At 38.8% G+C, this 9,224-nt stretch overlaps 1 pseudogene; it reads left to right on the forward strand.

Moving 5' to 3' along the window:
• The first annotated feature begins 4,667 nt into the window (after positions 1-4,667).
• Positions 4,668-5,071, forward strand: LOC113927602 (annotated as a pseudogene).
• Positions 5,072-9,224: the final 4,153 nt, after the last annotated feature.

Here is a 9,224-nt window from a genome sequence, read left to right on the forward strand (position 1 = left end):
CTGGTATATTAGTTTTTACATTTTATACTAAAATAAAATATTTTAGGTACATATTATCTTTTTGAATGATTTTCTATTTTAATCAAATTTTTTGACTTACTGAGTCTGAAGGATTTTTTTCCCAAATGCTCATATTTTATATATATTTAGATAAAAACTTGTATGGAATATGAATTTGGCCAGATTTTAAAATGAATTTGGGTCTGTGGGGCCTGAAATACAGGAAATCTGTCTCTCATTAAATATCACAAAATGAATTCCACAGCATATTAAAAGGATCATTCACCATGACCAAGTGGGATTTATCCCTGGGCTGTAAGGATGGTTCAACCTATGCATATTAATCAATATGATATATCACATTAATAGAATGAAAGAAAAGAATCATGATCATCTCAATAGATGCAGAAAAAGCATTTGGCAAAATTCAGCATCTACCCACAATCAATGAAAACTCTTAAAAATTAGGCAAAGAAGGAATATATCTCAACATAAGAAAGGCCATATATGACACGTCCATAGCTAACATTGTACTCAATGGTAAAAGGATGAAAACTTTAAGATCAAGAACAAGACAAAGGTACCCACACTCACCACTACTATTCAACATAGTACTGGAAGTTCTAGCTAGAGCAGTCAGGCAAGAAAAAAGATCAGAATAAGAAAGGAAGAAGTAAAATTGCCTTGATTTGCAGATGACATATAATATAGAAAATCCTAAAGACTCAACCTAAAAACTGTTAAACCTAATTAATGAATTCAGTAAAATTACAAGATATAAAATTAACATACAACCAAACTAAGGGTCCTAGAGGGGAGGGGGGGTGGGGGGATGGGTTAGCCTGGTGATGGGTATTAAAGAGGGCACATACTGAATGGAGCACTGGGTGTTATATGCAAACAATGAATCATGGAACACTACATCAAAAACTAATGATGTAATGTATGGTGATTAACATAATAAAAAATGGTAATAAAAAATTAACATACAACCATTAGTGGTGTTTCTATACACTAAAAATGAAATTTCTGAAAAAGAAATAAAGAAATCAGTCCTATTTACAATAGCATCAAAAACAGTAAAATACTTAGGAATACATTTAACTAAGGAGGTAAAAGATCTCTATGCTGAAAACTACAAGATATTGATGAAGTAAATTGAAGAAAATACAAGTAAATGGAAAGATAACCTGTGTTCTTGGGTTGGAAGAATTAATATTGTTATAATGTCAATACTACTGAAAGCGATTTATAGATTTAGTACAATCTCTATCAAGATTCCAATGGCATTTTTTTTACAGAAGTAGACAAAATGCTCCTAAAATTTATATGGAACCATAAAAGAGCCTGAACAGCCAAAGAAATCCTAAGAAAGAACAAAGCAGGAAGTATCACTCTTCCTGATTTCAAGCTATACAATAAAGCTATAGTCACAAAAACTGTACAGTACTAGCATAAAACAGACCCAAATCGGCCAATGGAACAGAATCAGGAGGTGAGAAATAAACCCAAACATACGACCAACTAATATTTGACAAGAGAGTCAAGAATACTCAATGGAGAAAAGACAATTTCTTCAGTAATGGTGCTGGGATAATTGGTATTCACATGTAAAAGAATGTAACTAGACCCGTATCTTGCACCACTTATAAAAATTAACTTGAAATGGATTAAATAGGGGCACCTGGGTGGCTCAGTTTTTAAGCATCTGCCTTCGGCTCGGGTCATGATCCCAGGGTCCTGGGATTGAGCCCCGCGTCAGGCTCCCTACTCCGTGGGAAGCCTGCTTCTCCCTCTCCCACTCCCCCTACTTGTGTTCCCTCTCTCGCTGTATCTCTGTCAAATAAATAAATAAAATCTTAAAATGGATTAAATACTTAAATGTAAGACCTGATATCATGAAATTTCTAGAACAAAATATAGGAACAAAGCTCCTTTACATGGGTCTTGGTAGTGATTTTTTAGAAATGACACCTAAAGCATAAGCAACACAATCAGAAATAAACAATTGGGACTAAAACTAGAAAGCTTCTGCACAGCAAAAGAAACCATCAGCAAAGTGAAAAGGCAACCTATGGAACGAGAAAATATATTTGTAAACCATATATCTGATAAGGGGTTAATACCCAAAATATATAAAGAACTCATACAACTTAATAGCAAAAAAATAATAATCCAGTTTAAAAATGGGCAAAGCACCGAAATAGACATTTTCCCAAAAATAATGTATGAAAGGCCAACAGGTATATGAAAAAGTACTCAACATTACTAGTCATTAGGGAAATGAAAATTAAAATCACAGTGAGATATCACCTCATGCCTGACCACAAGAGATCAGTCTTGTGGTTAAATAGAGGTGGGGGTGGGGAGTAAATGTTTTTCCTTTATTCTTCTTTCTTTTCTTTTTATTGTGTCTATATAAGAAGATGGATGTTAGCTGCACGTATTGTGGTAATCATTTCGCAACATATATAAACAAACCATCATCCTATGCACCTTAAACGTATACGGTGATGTATGCCAAATATTTCTCAATAAAACTGGGGGAAAAAATCAAACCGTAACATTTGGCACTGACATCAAGGAATATTTGTAGAAAGTACTGACTCCTAAAATTACACTGCTTTTACATCTGTTACTGACATCAATATTTGGTATAAAATGTTTATGCAGATAACAAATGTCTGGAATCCTCACCAAAGGATGCATTTACAAGTCTGAGCATAGTGTTTTGTGGTGATGTGACAAACTACAGTATCAGATAAAGAAGCTTCTACTTCATTTTTTAAATTATTTTTTAATTACCCAGGAAATTGTGAATATAACTAGCCCAAACTAATGTAAATGGCCAATATTTCTCTGAATTGACATTAATGTTAAATTTTGTTAAATGTTAAATTTTAAATGTTTAAATGTTAAAATTTTCAAGCACCATTTCAAGCTCCTTCCGTTTTTTTCCCTTGAACTTATACAATAAGTTTACACACAGTAATTGTCACATTGATTAGCAGATTTTGATATATAATTGTCCTACTTTGGATTCCATGAGAGAAAATAATAGCCAAGTTAATACATGCCATAATACATGTATTCACATATCATATAATCAATAATTATTTAGCATCTGTTATGTGCCAGTCTCTTTTCTTAGCCAAAACAAGAATAAAACAGATAAAAATTCCCGGCCTTGTAGTGCTTACATTTTGTTAGGGGGATATAAAAAAAACAAAAACCATAAAAGTTAGATAATGTGCTAGAAAGTGACATATGCTATTAAAAAAAAAAAGGAAAAAGCAGTTGGGGAATGCTGGGCCAGGGCTGCAATTCTAAATAGGCTGGACTGGGAAAACCATACTGACAAGGTGACATTTAGATTAGGACCTATAAGAGGTAAGGGAATAAATCAGGAAGAAATGTGGAAGAAGAGCAATCCATGCCAGGAGCCTTGACAAAGCTTAGTCATAAAGCAGTTTCACCTATAAGTAGAATGACAGTATAATTTATGCTTAGAGCAAGACATATGTATTAGACAGCCTGTGGCATAAGCTCTCTCTTCTGTATTTCTTTCTATTAAAAAAAAAAAACTTACCTGCTACCCTAAAGTCATGAAAATAAAGTGGGTTTTTTTTTCATAAATTTATAACAGCACGATAGTGATAAAAGGGCCCTGGACTCCATACCTGAAAGTCCAGCTGCAACTTCTGCTCCACCCTACACACCATATTAGGTGGCAACAACAAGCTAGTGAACATGAAAATAGAGAAATACAGGAGTCTAAATTAAAATATTTGTCCATTTTCATCCAAGTCAGGTTTAAAAAAAAAGAGTACCTACAATTTTGCCAAGTTCAGATTCATTTAGTGAAAAAATTAATAATCCTTGAACCTCACTTTCTGGGGTTTTTTCTGTCCTGGGAAGTTTTCTGTCCTCGGTACTACTTTGCATATGTACATGTTTACCAAGTCACAGCTATTAAAGTCATGACCTTAAATGAAAAAGATGAAACATATGATAAAATCTTTAAAAATAAGCAGGGAGTGGAGTGGAGTGGAGGCGGGGTGGGAGGGATGGAGTGGCTGGGTGATGGACATTGGGGAGAGTATGTACTATGGTGAGCACTGTAAATTGTATAAGACTGATGAATCACAGACCTGTACCCCTGAAACAAATAATACATTATATATTAACAAAAAAATTTAAAAAAAAAATAAGCAGAGAGTGCCTGGGTGGCTCAGTCAGTTAAGCATCTGACTTCAGCTCAGGTCGTGATCTCAGGGTCCTGGGATCAAGCCCCACATTGGGCTCTCTAATTGGCAGGGAGTCTGCTTGTCCCTCTCTCTCTGCCCCTCCCCCTGCTCATGCACTCTCTCTCCCTCGCTGTCTCTCAAATAAATAAATAAAATACAGTAACCAGTAAGTTCTTGTCAAAACAGCCAGAAGCTTTCTGTCCCTTTCTGGCATTCAAGATGTCAAAGTAAGCAGGATGCCTGGGTGGCTCAGTTCGTGAAGCACCTGCCTTCGGCTTTGGTCACGATCCCAGGGTCCTGGGATGGAGTCCCACAGTGGGCTTCTTGCTCAGCAAGGAGGCTGCTTCTCCCTCTGCCTGCCACCTCCCCTACTTGTATTCTCTGACAAATAAAGAAATAAAATCTAAAAAAAAAAAAAAGATGTCAAAGTAAGGATGTGGTAGATCTTCTATTGTGAAATTCTAGATTTCCCTGGGTCTTCACGTAATAGCTGTGACACAGGAGCCAAAACTGTTTATCATCTCTGTGAAGGCGCTCAAAGGACGACTGAGTAGACTTCCTGCTGCTGGTGTGGGTGACATGGTGATGGCCACAGTGAAGAAACGCAACCCGGAGCTCAGAAAGAAGGTACATCCAGCAGTAGTAATTCCACAACGAAAATCATACTGGAGAAAAGATGGCATGTTTCTCTATTTTGAAGATAACACGGGGGTCACAGTAAACAATAAGGCAAAACAAAAGGTTCTGCTATCATAGGACCAGTTGCAAAGGAGTGTGCAGACTTGTGGCCCAGGATTGCATCCAATGCTGGCAGGATTGCATGATTCTTTGGTGTTTAAAGATTTATTTATTAATTTTGAGAGCAAGAGCAAGGGAGTGAGAGGGAGAGGGAGAGAGTGAGTGGGGCAGGGAGGTTGGAGGGAGGGAGAGAGAGAATCCCAAGCAGACTCCCCCCTGAGTGAGAAGCCCCATGCAGGGCTCTGTCTCACAACCCTGAGATCATGACCTGAACCAAAATCAAGAATCAGATGCTTACTGACTGAGCCACCCTGGCATCTCTCTTTGGTGTATTTGTTTAAAAAAAAATTAAAAATTATTTGCTCTCCCCTGCACTCCAAAAAAGAGAGCAAAGACACCCAGCCCTTTGAGGAAACATTTCTGTAAGTGTGGGAAGACAGCTTAACCATTAGTTTATTGGATAACTTTACATAAGTCACTTGCCTTTTTTGCATCTATTTTCCCTCTCTTTTTAATGGAAATGATAACATATGTCTTACCCACTGCACTATGTTAATGTTAGGTAACATATGTTAAAAGGCTTTGATTATAAAAGTATTATGTGTCATCATCATCATCACTAATCATTTACTGATTATCTAGTATAATTAGAGCAATATGATAAATGTTTATTGGCGACTGAGAGTCCGGATACAATAAAAAAATAAAATAAAATTTAATAATACCTGCCCTACCCATGGAATAAGATTAGAATTGGATGAATAACATATGAGCTTCATAGAAATGTGTGCAAATACTAGCATTGTCTGAAATAAAGCCAAGCACTTAGGAAAGATTACAGCTGGAATAAATTATTGGGTAGTGCTAAGTTTTTGGAGATTATATAAAATGATGCAAAAACTTGCAAGGAACATCCACTGAAAGGGACTGAGTCTTGAGAGAAAGGTAACACAGCAAGTAAGTAAGAAATAATGAACAAAAGTTATAAAGTTATTTTACAGGACAAACTAGAGATATAACCAAAACAATATTTGTAATAGTGAGAATTTCATCATTTGAAGGGGAGAAACTTAGTCTTATTCACATGTAAGTTAGCTTGACAAAGTAGCCACAGGACTATAATTGGGGTCCTAAGTTGCGTTAGATCATTCAATTGGAAGAGCAAGATCAGGTAAAGTCACTCAAGAAAATGCTTTTCTAGATTGTAAAATTGTTAATGTAGACTTCTAGAGAAGATGGATCCTAAGCTCACTTCGTCCATGGGCACAACTAGATAACAGCCTCATCAGTGTAAATAACCCAGAACAACCCAAAGACTAGCAGAACAGACTCTTCACAGCTAAATGTAAAGCAGAGGTCACATTGAAGAGGGTATGAAGGGCAAAGATGAGGTTGGGAGCTAAACAGACCTCTGGGGCTGTCCATGGAAGGGAGGAATGTGCTGGGCAGGGAGGGGGCAAGAAACAGAACCTCACACCAGGTACCCCAGGCATGGGGAACCCACACAGGAAGAAGAATCCCTATAACATTTGGCTTTGAAAACCAGAGAAGCCCAACAGTCAGTGGGATTTAACACCTGGAACTTTAAAAATCAGTAGGCTTGGCTCTGGCAAGGTTGTGGCAGGGATGGGGGGTGTTAGGAACTGAGTCCCTACCCTTAAAGAGAGAGCACAACAAACACCCCATGGAGGTACAGTATAGAAGCAGAAGTTTGAAAAATGCCTAAGGTATACAAGAGGTTGATTTGTTTACTAATCTCAGAGCATGTGCCTTGGGAGACTTCTCAAAGAACAAAAGAGCTGGTGGACCCCATTTTCACCTCCTGCCCTCCAGCCTAGATACACAGACACCTATGCAGAAAAGCGTGGCACCAAAGCTCTCCACCTAGCTTGCTGACAGCATGCCCCATCCCCATATTTTCTTGCAGACCTGCCCCTTCCAATACTCCCTTGGCCAGAACCCATCCAAAACAGTGTCAAAAGCCTGGCATTGTGCAAGCAGACCTGACAGGGGCAAGCACCACTCCAAATTGACTACTACCCCAGGAAAGAAGCAAGATAACCACACACAGCAGTCTGAGTACAGGCCCAGCAGTGGGCTAGGTCAGACATCTGGTCTGACTGCAGTCCCCACCCACCAACAAAAGCTTCTCAGGGGACAATAAAGGTAATCCACCCTGTAGCTCAGTGCTACTGCATCTCTGGCAAATACCTAGTCTGACTCAGCTCAAGCCCAAGGTGGCCCCAAACTGGCCCACTAACAATACAGGGACCAAACCTTCCCCACAATGGGCAGAGAGACATTGCAGACAAGTGGACCAAAGGAAAAAATGGCTCAGCCACAACAGTAAGGCATGTGCAACACACATAAGACACTCTTGAAGAGCCAGGTTCCAGTGAACAGGGGACACTGCACTGCAGGGCACTACAGGACCTCTTCTTCATAAGGCCGCTACTTTCAAAAGCAGGAGATGTAGGTGAGTTTCCTAACACATAGAAATAGACACAGAGAGTTAGAGAAAATGAGGAGACAGAAGAATATGACCCAAATGAAAGACCAGGACAAAATCACAGCAAGAGAGCTAAACAAAACAGAGATAAGTAACATGTGTGATATAGAGACTTTAAAGTAATAGTCATAAAGACCAATGGACTGGAGAAAAGAGTAGAGGACCTCAGTGAGACCCTCAACAAAGAGAAAACATTAAAAAAAATCAGAGATGAAGAACTTAAGAAATGAAATTAAAAATACAATGGACGGGGGTGCCTGGGTGGCTCAGTTGGCTAAGTGTCTGCCTTAACTCAGATCATGATTCCAGGGTCCTGGGATCACGCCCCGCGTCAGGGGCTCTCCCTCTCCCTGTCCCTCACTTGTGCTCCCTCTTGCTACCTCTCTCTCAATTAAGTAAATTCAATCTTTTTTAAAAAATGCAATGGATGAAATAAATAGTAGACTAGAGGAAGCAAAAGAAGGGATCAGGTATGGGCACCTGGGTGGCTCAGTTGTTAAGTATCTGCCTTTGGCTCAGGTCATGATCTCAGGGTCCTGCTTCTCCCTCTCCCACTCCCCTGCTTGTGTTCCCTCTCTTGCTTGTCTCTCTCTGTCAAATTAATAAAATCTTAAAAAAAAAAAAAAAGAAGGGATCAGTAACCTGGAGGACAGAGTAATGGAAAGCAATCAAGCTGAACAGGAGAGAGAAAAAAAATAATAAAAAATGAAAATAGACTGAGGGAACTCAGCAACACTATCAAGCATAATAACATTTGCATTATGGGATCCGAGAAGAAGAAAGAGAAAATGGGGCAGAAAATTTATTTGAAGAAATAATAACTAAAAACTTCCTGAATCTGGGGAATGAAACAGAAATTAGAGCCAAGAGGCACAGAGAGCCCCAACAAAACCAACCCAAGGAGGTCCACACCAAGACACATAGTAATTAAAATGAAAAAAAGTAGTAATAGAGAATTTTAAAAGCATCAAGAGAAGAGGTGCCTGGTTGGCTCAGTTAGTTAAGTATCCTACTCTTGGTTTTGGTTCAGGTCATGATCTCAGGGTTGTGGGATCAAGCCTCCCACTCATGCTCTCTCTCTCTCTCTCTCTAAAATAAATAAACGGGGCCTCTGGGTGGCTCAGTCGGGTAAACATCTACCTTCGGCTCAGGTCATGATCCCAGGGTTCTGGGATCAAGCGCCACATCAGGCTCCTATCTCGGGGGGAGTCTACTTCTCTCTCTGCCTGCCGCTCCCCCTGCTTGTGCTCTCTTGCTCTCTCACTGTCTCTCTCTGACAAATAAATAAATAAAATCTAAAAAAATAAAAAACTATTAAAAAAATAATAAATAAATTTTTTAAAAAAGAAAATAGGAAAATTTTTTTTTTTAAAAGTAACAGAGAACATAAAACAAGTAACAAAATGGCAGTAACTACATACCTATCAATAATTACTTCAAAAGTGAATATACTAAATGCTCCAATCAAAAGACACAGGGTGGGGCACTTGGGTGTCTCAGTCAGTTAAGCGTCTGGCTCTTGATTTCAGCTCAAGTCATGATCTCAGGGTTATGAGATGGAGCCCCGCGTCAGGCTCCGTGCTGGGTATGGAGCCTGCTTAAGATTCTCTCTCCCTTGCCCTCTGCCCCTGCCTCCCCTCCCTCTCTCTAAAATAACAAACAAACAAACAAACAAAAATAGGGTGATGGGATGGATAAAAAAGTAAGTGTCATCTATCTCCTGCCTACAA

Source organism: Zalophus californianus, chromosome 7, assembly GCF_009762305.2.
Source record: "Zalophus californianus isolate mZalCal1 chromosome 7, mZalCal1.pri.v2, whole genome shotgun sequence".
In the NCBI taxonomy this organism is placed as follows: domain Eukaryota; kingdom Metazoa; phylum Chordata; class Mammalia; order Carnivora; family Otariidae; genus Zalophus; species Zalophus californianus.